Genomic DNA, 20,971 nt, shown 5'->3' with positions numbered 1-20,971 from the left:
TACTTTTGAAACTACAATGAAGCAGCATTTTGCCCCCCAACTTTGTTATTTGGCTTCTGGAGCATCTTTTGCACTGATCTCCTGGTGATCCAGCTGATGTTTCTGGGCGAGAAATCACAGATGTAGCCTAACTGTTACAGTATATCCAGGAGAGAAATCTGTGGTGTGGCTGGACACCATCACTCACCTATTTGACTGATCTATTCTATTTGACTGATCTGAGGCAGACAAGGTAGTCTGGGCTACTTCTCCAGCTTCATCTATTGTATGTATGGATTCGTGGCCAGTCCAGTCTTGAGACTGATTACAGAAAAAAGGCTCTGATGAGAGTCTGTCACCCCTTATGTCCATAGTCTGGTGTTCTGAACAGAGTAGCACACTGCAAGAGCACAACAGAAAGAACTTTTCAGAAAGTATCTGGGAGCCCCTGTATGCACAGCAGAAGTAGCAGGTTTGGAACGACTGGGGAGCATAGTGGCCATGAAGAGCTGCCTGGCAGTGGTTCACCCATTTGAGGTGTGACTGAGGAGCTGAATGAGCTTCTCCGGAAGATCCAAGGAATGTTTTGCACCATTAATGGATCTGTAAGAATGACCAGGTGTTCATTATAAAATTTACTCTTTCAGTCCTGGTCTCTTCAGAAAAAAAAGAAAAAAGAAGTAAGATCAAAGTATTTTGGTAAACAATCAGTTTCCATGTTAGTTCTCTGCCTGGTTCACAGGTTCAGGAGGATCAAATAAGCCTTCTAGTTTTTCCACTCTCCTCTGCTACCAAATTACAGTGCATTGGGCCTTTTCTTTTTGCTTGTCATGTTTTGAGCAGCTTCTGATGAGATGGATTAAAATAATGTCCCTTATTTATAACAGCTGTAGTAAATTTTAGGGTAAATCAAGAGGCTATTAGACTGGAGTATGCTGTTTTTTTCCCTCCTTGAGTTAGGGCTGTGGAACACGGAGAGCTGATATTAGGTTCTGGCAATTTAAATCTGTTTAGCAGGGTTTTTAATAATCTCTGCATGTATATCACAGAGAACCTTTCGCACATTGCTTTAAATAATTCAGACCTGCTCCAGTATTGTATTAAATAATTCAAGAAGAGGACAGGCTTTGTGATTAATGATGTGTACCTGGTATTTCTGCTAATACAGTAAGGAGTCAAAGTATGCTCTAGATACAAGTGTCCTGGCACCAAATCCCATTTACCCTTTGCCAAGGCAATAGCATGTATTAGAAAATTGGAAAAGCGCCCGCTACTCAATGGAAAACTGACACAGGCCAATGGTTAATGTGGCAGCTGCTGAAAGAGTCTGCTCTTTCTGACAGACAATTCTAATTTGGCTGAGAATCTTTATTGTCTTCTGACTTCTATTTTTAATCTTCATGAATAGCATTCGTACCTGATGTGAAAATTAAATGGAGGCATAAATATTTCTGCAGGAGCTGAAAGTTTGTCCTGGTATTTTACCAGCCCTGATCTGAGAGCAGAGAAATGGGGTGCTTTGTAAAGCAAAGTACTTAAGCTTATTTTGCATGTTAACTTAATCCTAAAGGGCTCAGATGTTGCTGTTCTTCCCAGCTGTGCTTGGGTCTGTGGTCATGAAATGTACCTGGACAGTCTGTTGTCCTTCTCCATTTGTTTTTGTAGGGAGTTGGGAGTGGAGTAGCATTATTAAGGCAAAAAACTAAATAGTGGAATTGCTGTGTTTTCACCCTGTTGACACAGCAAGCACTTTCCTTCATTAGTAAAGTTGAAACTATCCCTGTTTTAGAGAGTGCTAGCAACATTTTTGCTTAGGAAGCTAATAGAGTTCTGTAAGCTCAAATTATTTTTTTGGTTAAGGGATTTCTCTGAGACACAAGGTAAATCAATGCTACATTGAAGTAGGAATAAAGAAAGCAAACCCTCCTAAATATCCTTTTTAAAATAAAGGCTATGTTTGTGAGCATAATTGGAATATCTATCAAGGAGATCACAGATCTCAGCACTATTGGAAATGCTCTGTAGATATCTTTATAGGAGTCTGATATTGGACTCCCAGACCAGCCGCCTCAGTGAGCAGCCACTTTACAAACATCAAAAGGAACAGCTAATTTTATTGGATTTTGGATGTTTTCAATAGAAAGACTCCGCAGGGGATACACTGAGATGTGTCCAGCTTTAATATTTAAACATGTTCAAGAGTCCTAGAGGAAGAGAGAGGGGGAAAAAAAAAAAAAGAGGGCTGCAGCTGTGGCAACTGCATTGGGTGTGCTGTGGCCAGGATATTCCCCTGTCTATGCTTCTCTGCCCCAGCAGCAGTTGGAGGCCTTAGGGCCATATGGATGGGGTGAGGGATGGGCCTGGATGAAACACATTTTTGTGTTTTGTTGTTGTTGTTTTTTTGGTTTTGTTTGGTTTAGTTTGAGTTTGTTTTGTTTTTTAAAGGGAGTTACATCTCGGAAGGAGACTCAGGTATCTAAAGGCAGGGACAAAAGTCAAAGCATATCAAAGCATATAATATCAGATTGGTATCTAGAACAAAGCTCTGTGTACACATTTGCATTTAAATAGCAGAAGACATTGAAAATCTGCACAAGACTTTATTTCAGTGTTCCTGAAATCCATGTTACAATAAACTCCATCATCTTTTTCCTGAGGCTGGCTGCAAAATGCTGCTCACGGTTTCTTATAAAAATCAAAGCTCTGAAAGGTGACCAATTAGAATGTCTCTGGGAAAGTCTCAGGGGTGAAATATCTCTAAGTAAAAGCGGAAGATGTTAATTTTCCATTCCTGCAGATTAACTGCAAGAGCCATAGTGCTCCTTTTGTGTTTCAGGGCACCAAAGGTGGGAAAGGAAGAGAGAGGATATTGTATGTCAGCCTCTTCTGGGTTTCGATGGAGAGTTGCCTCCCATAAGGAATTAATAAACTCAGCCACCAAGCCCCCACAGCCTTTTAAATTACAGTCCCCATTTTATTATAAAGTGATCTCTCAAAGGAATAAATAAAGTTGACAAAAATAATTGTCATCGTGGCTGACACTGATTATGCCAGACTGAACTCCCGCGCTCATGGGGCTCATCCACCTTTAAATGCCATCATGAGATGACACCTGTCTATCCTGCTGTCAGTCTGAACAGAGAATAAGTCTCTGTTCCCAGTGTCTTCTTTTCCCAGCAAGACCTATTCTAAGCCATAAAACACAGGATGACAAGTCTCATACCACCAAAAACTGGATGGTTTCTTGTTACATACTCTGTCTCTCTGTCACCAGCAGTGGTAATTCACTAGCCAGCTACTTCTGCTGCATATCAAGGACAACTGTGCATGTGGCTCTGTGCTTCACAAGACTGGTCTGCTGGCACACATCATTTCACTTTTGATGTTGATTGTCCATCTTTGAGAATAACAGGCTCAGAATACCATAGGTACTGCCATATTTAGTGAAATTAAAGGCCTAACTAGCCCTGAAGCCCATATTGGAAGGAAAAGAAAGTCTGAGAAAAGAAATCAACCTTCTGAGAAACATAAGCATGGCTGGCTTCTGTGACATGGATCATCTGAAACAGAGATGAGAATGATATTTGGGTTTTCTGAACTAGTTAAAAACCTCCTTCATTAGTCAGAAAATACTTTATCATTTCCTGATGACTACCAGTTGTTTTATTAAATTTCCCCCACCAGGAAAAAATATTCCAAGATGTGATTGTTCACTGAAACAGATAATTTTTTTTTTTTTCTATTTTTGCTTCAGCTCTTATTTTATTACATCAAAATAAATTGATATAATGCCCTCATGTCTCTTTCTATTAGACGCCAAGTTGGATATTAACAGTTTATCTGCCACAGAGCAGATGAACTGGTCTCCACAAACCAACAACACAGAAGTGTATGGCTGTGGATACTCTGTGATACAAACTGACATTCCCTCAGGGCAGCATATACATTTATAATTTAATTCCCTATGAGTTATTTCTTACTATTAGAACTGTTTTCTATGCTGGTAAGAAATCCTATTCCAGCTTCCAGATGGATAGTTCAGATAAAGTGCCAGCCTGCCTATACACCTTCTGTCCTGTGCACTGCAAGTAGGGCAGGACAGGCTCCTGCCACTGCACAGCCTCACTGCCTTGGCAGGATGCAGAGCGGTAAGGAAACACAACACACTCAGGGCTTCCACTTTACAGATGCTGCCAGATTGACTCCTAGCAAAGAGTGCAGTTATGATGCAGTAAAAAAAACAAATACACAAGTGCACATTTGTACACAGAATGTTACATTCATTAATTCACAGGAGATTTCAGATATATAGGGTGTGGCTTTTTGCCATTATCCAATCATTTTTCCTGTCTGCTGTTTCACTTCTTTGAAGCATTGAAGGTGTACTGCAATTCAGTTGGGCTTGTTCAGGTACTGTAAGTGAAAGAACTAGTTCACAGAATGACATCATGGTTGTAAAGGACCTCTAAGATCACCAAGTCCCACCATCAACACAAAAAAGCAAAATGAAAACAACAACCAAACCAAACAAACAAACAAAAAACCCCAACCCAAACCAAAACAAAAAACTCCCAGAACTATGGCCACTAGAACTTGTCTGAAGTACCAAACCTACTCAGCTTTTGAACACCTCCAGGGATGATGACTCCACCACTTCCCTGGACAGGCTGTTCCAGTGCCTCACCACTCTAGCAGTATAGAAATTCTTCCTAATATCCAATCTGAACCTCCCCTGCCAGAAGTTCAGACCATTTCATCTAGTCCTGTCTTTATTTGCTTGGGAGAAGAGGCCAACACCCACCTCCATATAACCTGCTGTCAACCAGTTGTAGAGAGCAATGAGGTCTCCCCTCAGCCTCCACTTCTCCAAACTAAACATTCCCAGTTCCCTCAGTCAGTCCTCCTATGACTTGCTCTCTAGACCCTTCACCGGCCTTGTTGCTCTCCTCTAGACATTCTCTAGCCCCTCAATGTCCTTCGTATAGTGAGGGGCCCAGAAATGCACAGAGGACTCGAGGTGCAGCCTCACCAGTGCTGAGTACAGGGGCATGATCACTTCTCTACTCCTGCTGGCCACACTACTCCTGATGCAGGCCAGGACGCTGTTGGCCTTCTTGGCCATCTGGTTCCTCTGAGCTACCTCCAAGTGTAAATTAAGCTGCACTTACTGAAGAACATGTTCAACAGCAGCTGGAGTACCATGTTCATATTTTGCATCTATTAAAAAAAGCCTGCCCCATTTTGATCTAGTCAAGATTTTCAGGCAAGAATTACCAGGGATTAAAATGGTTTTACATCTTCTTCCAGATTCTCAAGCAGCAGTGCTACTCTGTAGCTGTCCACATTGCTCAGAAAAGGTACAGCAGCAGGTAACTCTACAATTATTGGACAGTGGCAATACCACAGCACCCAGCAAACCCCTGGTTAGTTTAGTTTTTGAGGAGAGGATAAGTCCTTTGAAAAAAACAAAAACAAAACAACAAACCAAACAAACAACACAACACAACCTATTTTAATAAACAAATACATTTGACAATGGATTATCTTAGTTTCCTGGGTTAGCATCATGCCCTTCTCAGAAATGCACTAAGCATACCTTTGACACCTAATTAACACTGTAATAGAAACTAAAACATATTGGTATGGCACTAAGATTTTCCTCGCACTACTTGCACTGCCATGACTAAATAAAAAGGAATTATGTCTGGCTTTAAAAAAGGAGGAGAGAGAGGAGGTATGCTGAGAGAAAAGAATTACCCGTTGATTTATTCTTTTACTTAACAGCAAAGGGGAATGAGCAATTTAAGGTCAGCAGCATATTGCTCAGCTGGCCTCAGATCGTGTAAAATTACCTGCACTGTGCGTTGCAATAAATTGCAAACTTTTGTCGTCCCTGTTTATTTGAAATATGTGTGAAATTAAGAGGGAAATAGCTAAGGCCAGCACTGGGGACTGCACTGATCTGCCTAGAAGGTGAACAGGAGACAAAACAGTCTGCTTTGTCTTGCCTGGTGATATGAGTGGCCCTCTGATGCAGAAGCTGTCCCACTGCAATGATAACTGCTTCCTCCAGTGGCCCTCATACCAGCCAGGTTGGTCAGGAGGGATGCTGGCAATCCCAGAACTGCTACTGCTCCCTGTTCTCTCCTTCTGTAACCCACTGGCTCACCCCAAAGTGCTCACTTTTGAGTAGGCAGAGTTTGCAAGTAGTCATTGTACAGATTCATCCTGCAGGCTGCTCTGTCATCGCACCTGTAGATGCGTTCATGCTAACAGTCCCTAAAGAACTCACCCCCTGCCAAAGGTATATATTAAAGACTGAGGTGTGGCCCAGCCAAGGCAGTGCATCACACAGTGAGCAGGTTACTGACAGTCCAAAAAACTTTCCAGACTAACGATGCTCTCATCAGTCCAGGAAAACAGATCCTATTGCTCCAGAAGGTCAAACTGGCCTTTATTTTCCTCCTGGCAATGCAAGTGCTGATTATAGTGCAGTATCCCAGACAGGTAATTCGTGTCAAAAGGTGGAGAAAGTGGCTTTGCTTATAGATGTGTTGTCATCACAACGTTCAGCCTTTCTGTTCACAGCTATTCATGTGAGTTACAGCAAGGAGTGCCCGCTCCTGGCATTAACTTGCTCCCCAGGCAGCTTTTACTCAACATGCACAATGGCCTATGGGACACCAAAAGATTTGCCATTGGGCTGTTGACCAGGGGCAGCCTTGTATTGCATCCTGTAGTGAAGTAGCATCAAAAGACATTTTTCCAGAGAAAGTTAGTGGGTTGGGAGACCAGGAGGATAAAATCCCCCACTTGCACACCAGTTAGGCTGCTTTTGACATTGTCTAGAGCTGCACTGATCCCAGAAACAAGGGAGCAAACTGGGGTGTTTCCAACACTGAAGGCACTGGGGCAGAAGCATTCGGTGGAGCATCTCATTGTAGACAAGAAGGACTATTTCATCATATCTCCATTTTTTTCAAGGACTATCACTAAGTATAATGTAACAGGCTGCTAAGACCTCTCTTCAAAACAAGGCAAATTACATCCTGGTCGCCTTTACACCACCTGAAAGAAAGAGTTGCTAGAGATTTGATGACCGTAACTATGAATCCTGCAGTTCTGAAATGTTTTCCCAAATGTCAGCTCAGGAAGGTCTCAGATTAAGTCCCTGTCCAGCTTGATAAAAGTTATTCACTTAAGGTAATTCATTCAATCCTCAGTGAAATCTCCATACTGTCTCAGAGTGACTTGATGATGGTCGTTGTCTCAGCCTGTAGATTTCAATGAATCTGGCACCAGATTTTAATCTGCCTGTTAACTCTGAACTGAGTGTGGATGGCAAAAGTTAATTTCTCAACACACATTTAAAGGCCTGAGTCACAGAGGTGAGCAGTTCCAGTGTTGGAGCCTCCTGAGGCATTAGGATCTCCACGTACCATCTCAGCACTGCACTACAGGTTCCTGCTCTGGGAGTGGTGTAGATGGGATTCCCCCTGCTGGGATGCCACATCCTTTGAAACAGTCCTGGCTACTCTCATGGTGATGAGGAAGCCTTTTGGACCAAGTAGGTAATGCATCAGGCAATGAAAGGTCAGTAAGCTCCACACAATTAATTCTTCTTTCCACCCATGGGAATAGTCAGCAGAAATGTGCAGCCCAAGCCACCAAGAGAGGTTCTCTCTCAAAGTTAGGGGCGTCTTCACCCTTCGCTGCTTCACTGTGATGACTTTGCTGTGTTGCTTGGAAGGAGAGTGTTTGAGTGGAGTCTGTGTGTAATGCATCAATGGTCAGTGAGTAATGGGCAGGACTCTACTAATCACAGAATCACAGAATCATCAAGGTTGGAATATACCTTCAAGATCATCAAGTCCAACCATCTGCCCTACAATCCCTAACCACTAAACTGTCTCCCAAAACACCATATCTATCTATTTTTTGAACACCTCCAGGGATAGTGCTTCCATCATCTCCCTGGGCAGCCTGTTCCAATGCTGGTGGTGTCCATTTATGTTTGATGTCATCCTTTCATGGCTTGTTTAGACATAAAACAGTATTCTGAAAGCACACAACAAGACAGCAGGAGCAGTTCTTGCCACCCTAGAACTGATTTTAATGAGCTGCTGCTCCGATCTGCAAGATCCTGCAGGGACAGGGGAGCTAGCTGGTTGTACCTCACCAACAGGTCCAACACTTGGTGCAGCATCAAACAGCTACTGCAGGGACTCAACTGGGGCTGCTGGTGGACTGGATCTTGCTTCTGGCAAAGGCAAACTCCAAAGTCAGTGAGACCCAAGATCTCCAGCTTTGCACAGAGCAAGGGGTAGTCACCTTCTCTGGGGACAAGGTGCTGCCCATCAACTGCATCTAGAACCATACTTACAGGGGAGCTTCCTCTAAAGAATCACCCAATGTCACCCACAGTTTTGAAGGTCTGGAGGAAGTTCTTACAGAGCTACACGAAATATTTAGGACAGCCCCACGTACTCAAAATGCCACTTGTGTAACTGACAGACATCTGGAAGAGGCTTTTAATTTGTTGTAAAAACACACATTTTCAAAGTTTCCAGTATTTTTCTGCATATTAGAGTGAAAGGACATTTATTGCCACTTTTGTGTGTAAGCTGCCTAGAGCTCCATATTACTTGGGGTATAAAGCAGATGAGCAAAAGGCCTTTAAACTAGTGTTGTTACACCTCTTGATTTTGATTGATGTTGACACCAATTAGCAGAAAAGGAATCTTCCAGATAAAGGAAAAGAAGATTTTATTAAGCCCTAAATGCCAAGAGTCAGAATTCAATGCAAAATTCATTAGTGCTTATGGCAGGAGTCCTGCCAGCTATTGCCAAGGGGTTAAAGGGAAATAAAAAAATGCATAAATAATATTTTCAGGACTTTTAAATCCTATCTTGAACAGTAAAAGTGTTTGATTGATTTTGGCTTGCTATTCCATGCCCCAACTTAGAAAGGCTGTTCTGCTACATTCATTAGTTTTAATCTGAGGCAACTCCTACTCAAATCGGTGTGTTCTTCTGAATGGAGAGAAAAGACAAAAATAGAAGGTGGTTTGGTTTTTTTTTCATTCAGATCTAGATCACTGTTTGTAAATACAGTATTCACCAGGTAGAGGGAGAGGACTTCACGTGGTATACCTAGATTTCAGATGGTATAAATATAATTTTAAAATGTCTAAATATATAAATATATAAATGCATATGTTTATATATAGAGAGAGGATCAAAATATTATTTTCCACTTCTGACTCACCTACAGACAGTGACAGAAAACCAGTGATGCCTGTCTTTGCAGTCTTTTAAGCATAAACAATTGCTCAGAAAAATAAAGGAGCTTTGCAAGTTTCCTTATGTTGTATCACCAATAAATCCCAGTTTAACAAAGCTCTGAAGCAATATCTGAAAGCTTTGTAAAAATAAAGATTAAATATGCTTCTTATGAACCAGAAATGAGACTGTAACTGTTAGGAGCCTGGAAAACTTTGAGCACCTGCTCAGTAAGAGAAGTGCTACAGCTGACTGTTATTTACAGCTCTTACAAAAACTGTGTTTTGGAGCAGGAACAAATATTTGGGCAAGTTGAGGCAGTTCCTTCCCATGGCTTCTGTTCACAGCACTCAGAAATCTTCTCGCATATTCATGTCTCTCCGTTAGCTACGTTATGTTCTGCTTTCTACCACTAAGCTCTTCAGCTTTGCAAGGAAACCATAGTTCCCCATTCCCAAAGACTGAGCGCCTGCCTTCCCAGAAACAGACCCACAGATTTTCGTTCCTCTCCTCACAGGATATCTGCTATTTCAGTTCAAAGGACTGCACACGCAGACACTAATTTCTTACAACTCAATTTATCCAATGATAATGCAATTTCAACATGTCTTAAGACATGTTCTTCCACTGGCAGAGGATCCTGATGACCATCAGTTTACGTCTACTTGTCAGAAGCCCCAGGGCAAATGCTGACTCTGAATTTACCTTCCAGTCCCATTTACTGCATCAAATGTCATGAGAGTTTTTGACAGCAGTATCCAAGAGTAATAGCTAGAAATCTATTGCCATTTCTTGCTTGCTGTGAAAGTTAGGGATTTGTTTTATACATCTCTCATTTTCCAGGGATAAGCACGGCAGTTCTCTGTTTTACTTTCCTGGTGTAGTGCTATTCTCCTCAAGAGACTTAATCCCAGATTTATTTTGAAAATTCAAGCATCCCATTGCTGTCTTCACACTGCTACCCTCCAACCAACCACTCTCCCTTCTTTAATACATACTTTTTTGTCCCTGCTGCATATGGCAGGGGTTAATTTTCTTCATATGGATTTAAATAATTTGTCACATAGTGAGAGCTTTGCTCTCTGACTGGGGCTAAGCATTGTTTTTATTTTTTTTAAAGTCCTTTCAGGTTGCCTATTCAAACAAACAAACATAAAACAACACTGTGCTCAGTTATTAAAACAGATACTCTGGAAATTGGTGAGCCTGGAAACTGTTTGCAAACAGAAGAATAATTCTAAAAATTAAGATGTGGAATTTCAATAATATCTTGTGTAGACTCCTACTCTTATCTGATACTGAATTGCCTCAGTTTCTCCTCAAACCTTTTCAGCCACATTATGGTCTTGCAGTTTTTACGTGCTTTGTAAATGAAGGTGGGTGTCTGCTCATTCATCTAAGTAGCTCTGTTTCTTAGATCTTGATCAAACTACCCAATGTACCATTTTTATAATGGCAGATTTTTTTCAGCTAAACATTCAAAAGAAGGTTCCTATTCTGAGTCTAAAACTTCCCTAGCAAAATCTCAACACTGGAGCTAGACCCAGATGGCAGCAACCTTCTTTGGTCCTTCAGCAGCAAGTAACACATTGCAGAAAGCTGTTTCCTCCTTTAAAGGATCTCAGCAACAAAATATTGAGTAGTGTCTGACAGTTAGAGACTGTGACTGCTGTCTGTATGTGTACATAACAATTGTGAAAGCATCTACCCAGAACAGTATTACTCGTGGTTTCAACCACTGCACCACCAGAGGAGTCTCTCCCATGTTCAAAGAATTTTTGCTTTTGATGAGGAAAAGATAGGAAACGCCTTGCTGTGGAAGTTGAGCTGTGAATCTGTCTCTCATGACTATACTGGAAAACTCCTTAGAGGACCAGAGTTGGGTATTTACAAACTTGAAATAACAGGGCTTTAAGTCAGTGATACAATAGATACTTTCTCAGTTGGTTAACCAAATAGAAAAAAAATATTGGTTAAAAATCTCTTTGCAGGCAGTCAGATCTATTTCAATATTGTATCTAGATTCTGTGTGTTCTTCCTTTATTACAAGCAAAGAAGAAAAGACTTGATGGGATTTCAAATTTACAGTATAGCAACAAGAAAAGTTTGAAGCTTTCTGATCCAGAGACAAGGTAAAATCTGTAACTCTGTCCCTTTTCTCACTCTGGAGTCTTGCAAAGAACAGAAAGTGAAATATTTAGTGTTTTTCACAGATGCTCATATATAACAGGACCCAGAAGAAATGCTTACGTTGCCATCCTTGTCAAATTCCATGAATCCACAAATCCTGCTAAATGCCTAATATCACAACTAAAGACATTGCTAGATATGCAAGGTGTCAGTTATTGATAAAAGGCCTCTTATCAGGACTAGCATGGACAATAATGTCTGCAAATGTCAAAGGACCCTTAGCACTCAATAAAGAAATCATCATCCAGCTGTGTGGTAAGTGTATCTGCCAGGTGCTAAGTCTATAAGCAAAACATAAGGGGATAAACAACAGCTACCACCAGGACACCAAGGAGGAACCTGACCAAAGAAAAAAATACGTGAGCAAAACAGTAGGGTTATTGTTGAGCCTGATCCTGTTGTCATTACAGCACTCATTGCTGATAGAATCACATAATGGTTTGGGTTGGAAGGGGCCTTAAAGATCATCTAGTTCCAACCCCCCCTGCCATGGACAGGGACACCTTCCACTAGATCAGGTTGCCCAGAGCCCCATCCAACCTGGCCTTGAACACTTCCAGGGATGGGGCATCCACAACTTCTCTGGCAACCTGTACTAGTGTCTTGCCACTCTCATAGTGGAGAATTTCTTCCTAACATCTAACCTAAATCTTCCCTCCTCCAGTTTCAATCCACTCCCCCCTGTCCTCTCACTACAAGACCTTGTAAAAGATCCCTCCCCAGCTTTTCTGTATCCCCTTCAGGAACTGGAAGGCTGCCATGAGTTGTCCCCGGAGCCTTCTCTTCTCCAGGCTGAACAACCCCAGCTGTCTCCGTCTGTCTTCACGGGAGAGGTGCTCCAGCCCTCTGATCATCTTTGGTGGCCATGGGGTCTACCTAGAGGTGTTGGCAGTCTATAAATCATCAGACAGATTGGTCATTTCTGATTGCGTTAAAACGTGCATAATCTCAGCAGCTACTGCTTCAGCTGACACTTTGACACAAACAGGTAGAAATGATAGAAGTATTGGCATGTGCATGAAATCTCCTCCATGATCCAAATTGTCTCCAGTCACGACTGACAAAAATGAGTACAATAATCTGTAGGTGCCCTTTGCCATCAGCAGCATTTCTAGACAGAAAGAAGTATTAAAACATGTCCCATTAATCTGTCCAACATCTTCTAAAAAGCATGGGAACTTTTACTATCCACACTATCCTGTGGCAATGAGCTCCAAGGTTTAGCTGGAAGTTGCCCACATTCTCAGATGTAGAAAACGCAATCAGGACTTTCTTGACCTGTAAAGCAACTTCCTGAGGGAGGATACTTTTTTTCCTGACAGAATGGAAGCCATGCTCCACAGAACATGTAGACATGTAATGTATGACAGCAGAAAAGCACCAGCAATTAGTCAGAACTCTACTGACTGACAGAAAAGTAGACATATACTATGAGGGCAGATTCATCTTTTGAGTGTCCAAAGTGTGTAAATTAGACCCAAAGTGTGAATTATGTAGTAAGTGGCAAGAATTTCAGAGCATTGATCATCCTGAGACAGTCATTTTAGGAATGAATTCTTTAAAGAATGAAAAAACTGCTTGTCTTGATGACATCTGACAGCTGAGCAGATAAAATATCTTGGCTGAATGACAAATATCTGAATACTCAACCATTTATTGTGCATTGCTCTCAGTGTTTTAGTGCATGTATGTCGTGGCACTCCAAAAATCAGATCCTTCAGAGCCAAAGAACAGTAGGCCTGTGTCCATATGCATCATCTTCACAAATGGCATTAGCATCTGATCTTAATTAAATTAGTTATCACCATTTGCTAAATGGCTCCTAAAGCCAGAGCAAGCTGGACTGTTCCCAGAAAGTCCCTGCTGTTTAAGCGCTTAACAGCACTGATCAGTTCCAAGAGAGCCTTGGGAGGGCATGGACAGAGACACTGTGCCTGTAGATACATCAGCACCTGCTCGTGACACTGGAAAAATCTGAAGTATGTCATTATTTATAATTACTAAATTATACAAGTTGATCATCACTCCACAGGGATTGCACACTGAAAAGTTTACATAGAACCAGGCGAGAAATAGAGCCAGTGCTGCTGAGAGCAAGATGAACTATCAGAAAAGGGCACTTGTACCAATATTTTTAGCATCTGTCAAAAGAAACAACCAAACTATGATCATAAAAAATCTTATTTCCTGCAGGGCACTTTGTCATCACTGTCCAAAATTAGGAGTTCAGTTGTAAAGACTTCCTGCAAAATCAAAGCCGTGTTGACCTGATCAACTTTGCTGGATATGTGACTTGTCCATTCAAAGCCAACTGCCTAGGAGTTCAGATGAAACATGGGAGTCTCCTCCACCTTTAGACTCAAGAAGCTACTAAAAAATTCTGCACATCCCAGCTTGAGGGTGATTCACCTGCGACTAGCACCTGATGCGTCTGTGCATCCTACTAAACTGCACACTTCTCTGCAGGCCAGATAAATCAACATGCAAAGTGAGTACCTCTCAGAGCTCAGTTTCCAGATGGAGGTGAAGGGGGAGATGAGGAGACCGATGGAAACCAGATAATGCTGTGGATTGAACTCACACAATACCACTCAGCATCTTTACATGTGCTCTGTGTGGGAGAGATCAGGGCTCACAGAGTTAGATAGGATACAACTGATCAAATTTTCATTGTTTTACTGGTTATCTTGGATAAGCTAAAATCAATATGTCTTTCTGGGGATCATCCCATCTGACACCATGAAAGCACTAGCTATTACTAGAGAACGCATGTTTCATGTTTATGGTGGTGCTGAAAAGTTTTCTAGCTACAGCAGAAATAAAAAAGCTCTGTCAGCTACATAATTGGAAATGTACAATGTAATCAATAAGATAAATAAAGTTAGCATAAATTATTTTTTTTTAAAATAAATACCTTACCTAGTAACCTGAGAATGGAGTGGATGACCTGGAGACCTTCTCACACAAGTCATCTGGAACAAGAAGAACATGCAGAGGTGTGATTATTATAAAAACACAGAAATGTGGGAACACAGAGACTGGTTGAAGAGTACAGCACATCATGGTTTGTGGTATCATGAAAGAGTTTTAAATTACTAAGGATTTAGCCTGGGCAACCCATTGATCCATCTCTTATGTTCATGCTATGAAACTGTGTCAGAAAACAAGAAGAGGACCTATAACAGGAAAAAGGAAGCACAGAGATAGCTGTGCAGATGTGGAAGGATAAACAACTATTTTCTTCCTTTTCTGCAAATCAGAACAAAGGCAAAAGACTGAAAAGCCTTTTTCAAACCTAACAGTCCTTGACAGGAAAGAGGAAATAATGCCTTAATTGCCAAAAATGGCAAGGAGAGGAAAGAGGGCAGAATGTCATGGTTACAATTTGTTTCCAATTCATCCTCTCTCTCCAAGGTTCCTTCTGCCCTTTGAGAAATCTGTGCTTAAAAAATAATGGGCTAGACAATTTCCAAACCAGGAGCTTGGTATAATTCATTTTAATGCCACTCCAGTTGGCTGGGCAATACAATAGATCATCACATTGCAGGAGAACCCTTTGGTCCAGACTATGTATCAGATTGAACTTTTAGATGTATAGTGTATTTATCATGCCTGTGCTGTCACACCAGGCTATCAGGCTGGTACGCAGTATTTCTCCATCTCTCCCTTAGTGAATTTTGTTCTTTTAGCCAAAATGGAGCTAACCATCATTAAAAAACCTCTATGCTGACTTTTTCAGCAACCAACACTCAAACTTACATACCTACCATGACACACTCAGGGAATGTATCAGCAAACAGGATGGTCTCACATCATCTTCAGGACATTTTTCTTAATACGAGCCAGTGTTTAGTCCTTCGAAGATGTGCTGCATTTTACTTGGTTTCATCTACTTCAGATATCCTTCACTGCTTTTTCTTTTTAGAATGAGCTCCTTGAATAAACAGAGGATTTCTTTTTTCAGAAGATTATTCCCCTCAGCAGAGAAATAGAAGAAAATCCTTCATGTTTTTGGGCCACTTTTTTTCCAGACCCAGTGACAAAACACTTGAAACGTGCTAGGCTTGGGGTCACTTTTTCCTCTACCAGAAAACCAAGCCAAAAGGTCCAAGACATCACAGGAGACATGTCAAAGACCGTGGGATTGGAAAAAGTGCCACAACTAATTAAAACTTTGTTTTGGAAAACACTCAGTACTTAATATTTCCACTGCTTTCTTGGGAAGTCAGTGCTCTGAACTTCTGATAAATCAGGTCATTTATTCAAGCTCCTTACACTGAACTAACCCTCTAAACTTGACTCTGCCTGCTACTGTGAACTTTGATCTAAGAGGTTTAAAATATATGAGGGTAACAGAAATAAAATCCACTTTTGCTCAAGGATCATTGTCAATATTGTTTATTTTTTCTAGTCTTGCTTTCTCTTCCAGCATACGTGCATTTTTGTCTGTAAGTGATAGGTTTGACCAGACCAGCATTGATTAAACCCAACTCACAGACTCACTCAATATTTCAAGGACTGAGGTTTGCTGGAGGAAAAGAAATATTTATTTTTGTTTCACCTTCCATTTCCAGCAAGGAGTGAAGCCAGCAGTGACAAAAATCTGCTGTGCAAAGGTCTTTCTATGCTATTTCCATCTGGAAAGCCTCGTGGATCCCCCAAGAAGGTCTGTTCTTGTAAGCATCCCACATTGTTCCACTGAGCTTCTGAGGTCTGGAGAGCTGAGTCAAGGTCCCTTCTGGCTAACTAGATTCCTGCAAACTCTTTGCTGCCTATTTTCCTCCTCTCTTCACCGTTCACAGCACTGCAGCTAAAGCTCCTTATCCATTTCCATTCAGACTGTGTACCTATTTACTGACAGTCCTTAACCCTTTTCATTATATGTCTAATTTTGTCCTTGATGCCTTGTGTTGCTCCTGCTTATATTTATGCTTTTTATCCTTTCCCCCTTGTTCTGCCCTCACACTTTCCTCAAGCTCATTCTTACTTCTGGTCCATCAGGGCTGTATCAGCTTCCTGTTCTTGCTCCAACTCCCCCAGTTTCTGTCCCCTGGGCAGACTTCTCCCTCCAATCTATGCAAGACCCAAAGCTACAGTCTTGGAGTACAGTCCCACAGGCCAGTTTCAACAAGTTATATACCAAGTTATATTTGGTCAGGGCTTCACAGCACATCAGCCACACAGTGATAACTCCTCACATCCTTGCTCCCATCTCCTAACAGCTGCAAGATGGTCTATGCTTCTGAGAGGGAGTGACTCCAGAATAATATCCTGCTGGGTCTCAAAGAAAGAAGTGAACAAAGCTGAGGGAAAGAGGCAGAGAGAAATGCAAGTTATGTGGCTGGAACCATGCATGGTTTTTTGTTGTTACTGTGGAACAACAGCAACAGTAGTAACATGACAATGATGTTACTACTTTTTAAGAAGGAAAGTGATGTTTGCAGCATTGAAGGGAAGGATACTGTGGACACCAGCATCTGGTAAGATTCTCTCCAGTGGGCCATAGATCCTTCAATACTGCTGCTTCTCAGAAATAGGAAAATGACATCAAGATTGTCTGTTCTGGCACAGATTTTCTGCAGGTGTTATCCCAGAAATGCCTCATGACAGCTGCTGTGAAGGGAAAAAGCAGGAGACCGGGAACAAGAGTCAGAGATGAGACTTGGCAGCAGTTTCACCTGTCCACAGCAGGCAGCAGGGCTCCTTCATACTGATCCAGCTTCCAGGATCAGCCTCGAGTCCAGCAAAGGAGAAGGATGACTTGATTTCACTCAAGCCTTTTTCCTGGGATACAGGCTTGAAGAATATAAGGTTGGAAAGAGCAAAGGCATTGTATCTGGGAGAGGTGATGGGGAAACTGTTGTCCCAGGGCACTCAGCTACCATATTCTCCATCATCACAAATTTCACTTTTAGTTCAGTGTTAGCAGACTTTGGCCAAAACCAAGCAAAGCCCTATTTTTTTGGGTCACATTGCTGTGTTTAGGATGAAGAGCCTAACCAGACAAATCTCATATGATACTGGCATTATAAAAGTGCTCCTAGAGTAGAATTTCTCAAACAGAGGTTTTTTAAATGAGCAGTGATCCCTAAGATTTTCTGCCTTCTGGCTGTACCATACCCAGGAAGCCATGAACGAAGTAAACAGGCTGAAGCTCTTTGAAATTATTTGGCTGCTTCAGGTCATCCTGCAGGGTGCAGCAATGAGTGAAAACTCAGGTCAGATGGTCACAGCAGGCAACTGGGATCCAAGAGTTCTGGCTTTGGCATCTTATCCTCAAAAACCAGCATAAAGCAACTGACTTTTCTGTACCTCCCTTACCATGAGCAGAGTTACCCTTACGTGAAATAATAGATGGCACATTACCTGAGAAATGCTTTAAAATTGTGAAAATGTGAAGTATCACAGCACAGTAGAACAAGATCCCTAGTCTGTTTGCATTGATAGATATAAAAATCAGGGCTCCTGCTGACTCACATTTTCAGGGTAATTGCTAAAAGAGAAAATTATCTATTTGTCAAGCCAACTCATTAAACAAATTGAGACTTTGAACTAGTTGATTTGGGTGGAAATTTAATCAAGGAGTGAAGGGGTGAACTGACACAGAACATACTTCCTATCTTCTGCCCTTGGGCCATTTTAGATATTACAGTAACACAATATTCTTACTGTTATTTTATAAGCTAGCTGAAAATCAGCATTCCTGTGTGTGCTGCTTTTCCACAGTGAACAGAGGAAGTGCTTATTCACACATCTGTAGTTAAGATTCAGTTTAAATAGTAAACAGAGACTGGAAGGGGCTTAAATGTCTCTCATCCAGACTAACTCTGGTGCAGAGTACTGAGACCTGTCCAGTTCCCTCTTGTCTCCCTGCTGGCATGGCTCACGTTCCTGCACTGCATAAAGTGGTCCCAGCTCCATAGGTGCATCCCAACAAACTTCCATCAGGCCTCTCAAGTTGAAGCTTGAGCTTTTCCAAGCATTCAATTCAGTATTGTGAACAAAATCAATCTTACTCATTCCAATTAGGCAGCCAGTAAATAAATCTTGTGTCTTGTCATTGTGGGTTTTCCTGTTGTGTTGCAGACTGCTTAGAAATTTTCTCAAAGCACCTGCAGTGCTCCACTTGTTTCTTTTTGAGAGTTAAAACTTCTACTTTTGTGTAGCCATGCAGAGTTTGTTCAAGGCATACTTCTGTGCAGAGCAGAATCTGTGCTGTATTTACGAAGTAAAAGCCAATACAAAGAACGCTCACTGTAATGAACAGTGTTTGGAGCAAAAAGTCTAATGAGCAGAGATGCTATCAAAGCTGTTCTCTTGCTCACAAGTGAATGCTAATACCAATTACTCATGTTTCTTGATTAAACTCACTTCAAGCATTAAGTACTGCAGAACAAAAAACTCCTCCATCACAAAATATGCACATTGCAGTTGAGTCAGAAGCTGGTACCAAGAAGCCAGGGAAAAAAGTATGTTTAGGTTAGATATTAGGAATAAATTCTTCACCATGAGGGAGGTGAGACACTGGCACAGGTTACCCAGAGAACTTGTGGCTGCCCCATCCCTGGAAGTGTTCAAGGGCAGGTTGGATGGGGCTTGGAGCAACCTGGTCTAGTGGGAGGTGCCCCTGCCCATGCAGGGGGGTTGGAACTAGATGATCTTTAAGGTCCCTTCCAACCCAAACCATTCTATGATTCTATGATTCTATGAAAGTATACTCTGTGTGGTGGTCCTTCAAGGAATGCTACCATGAAATCACCCTGGATGTGATTTATAAAAGACGCCTGTGATTAGTATTCCACTGGCTCACAGGCAAATAACTAAGACTCCAGACTAAAATGTACTTCCAGAGCAAGGGAGGTACTTACATGAGTGACTGGATGAGTATGCTTTAGATGGACAAATAGGAGGTTCCACTAAAACTTTGTCAGTTCTCAAGATTTACAGCTGGGAATCACATAAACCAGGAGTCAGCTAGTGATCTCTCATAGCTGGAGCTGGGGCTACTGCCTCATTTTGACTGGATCCATGTTCACTACTCTGTGTGATAAACCATTCTGAAGTACATTGGCAGCAATTTTTTCTGTCAGTGTTTTGATATGATAGAAAAGGGGCAGGCACCCTGCTGTATGTCTGTATACTTGAGCTCTGGAAAAGGGGAAATACACCAACCAGGAAGAAAAGTCAACATCAGTTTTCTCTTTAAAGGTAAAAAGGCTTCTTGTCAAAGCTTCAGGAATGGATGTTTGCTTTCTATTCATCAAATCAGCTTTTAAAAGTGGAAGGGATGATTAAATAGCCTATTCCCAGCCATCTTCTCTGTCTCAGGCCATTGCACTTGGTACAGCTATCACTGCCTTGAGCCAGAGATTGCTCAGAGCTGTGACACAGTGACACCCAAAACCAGGCCTGGCATACCAAGCTACACAGCAGAAGTAATACTGGGAACAGACAATAACAGGAAAGTTTTGAGTTGAAATAAGACTAAAGGGGGCTGGTGGAAGACTCACTCTTCCTTTTCATCCCTGGTTTCAGACTGGGATGAAATCTTCTGTCTAAACCCTTGAGAGCTTCATGAGCCTCCAGGACCTGCTGTACCTTTCAGCCAGACCTATCAGGGCACTGCTCAGCAGAACAGATAAACAGATGTATTGTATGAAATATTGGGGGGAAAATGTGGCAGGAACGGGGAAGCGCCTTGTCCAGAGACAGGCAGGAAGCCATTAGCAGAGCTAGAAAAGGCCACGGATGTCCCAGTTCCAAAGGCTGTGCTTTAAATATTTAACTACCCAATGTTTATTCCATTTGTTATTGATAGATCACAGCACCCGGCATGAATAATGCTTCACACTTTGAAAATATCACTTAATAAATCTTCGCAACAGGCGCGCACGGCGGGTGGGTGATCAGAGTGATCCCCCCTGCACCAAACCGGGAGACCGGCGCCAACTGCCCAGAGATGTGTCTGCAGCCATCGGGTTAGGGAGGGCTTGAAGGCCAACAAATGCCCTCAGACACCTCCCCATGAACCTTGCAAATAGCAGAGCACAGTGATTTACATGTAAAGACCACGGCTCCTGGAGGATAATTTGCAAGAAGCTGGAGAGTCACTCCAGCTGAGCAGACAATTTGCTGGGTGCAGTTTAGCTGAACGGCTTCCAAGGGGAGGAGGTGACCAGCGAGGTGGCTGGGCTGTGCTAAGGCTGGGGAGAAAACTCTCAGCACACCTGGGATACCTGGACACCATGCCTGCTCATGCCCAGCCTCTCAGCAGCCCAATTACTACTGGCAGCACAACAATTCCCACACAAATTTAAGTTAGCAGGAGAGAAAGAAAGATTTGAAGTAATGGGGGACATATGAATCACATCTGCAAGTCTTTCTGTAATGTGGTTTTGAACTTTAAGATTTAAACTTATGTTGGTCAAAAGTTGTTCTAGCTTCTCTAGGCAGGTAATAATAGAAAGAAATGTGATCTTTTTGATTAAGCCAGAACATTTGCTGTCACTGGGAGGTGCTG

Source organism: Apus apus, chromosome 2 (genome assembly GCF_020740795.1).
Source record: "Apus apus isolate bApuApu2 chromosome 2, bApuApu2.pri.cur, whole genome shotgun sequence".
NCBI lineage: Eukaryota > Metazoa > Chordata > Aves > Apodiformes > Apodidae > Apus > Apus apus.
This window is presented reverse-complemented; position numbering follows the sequence as displayed.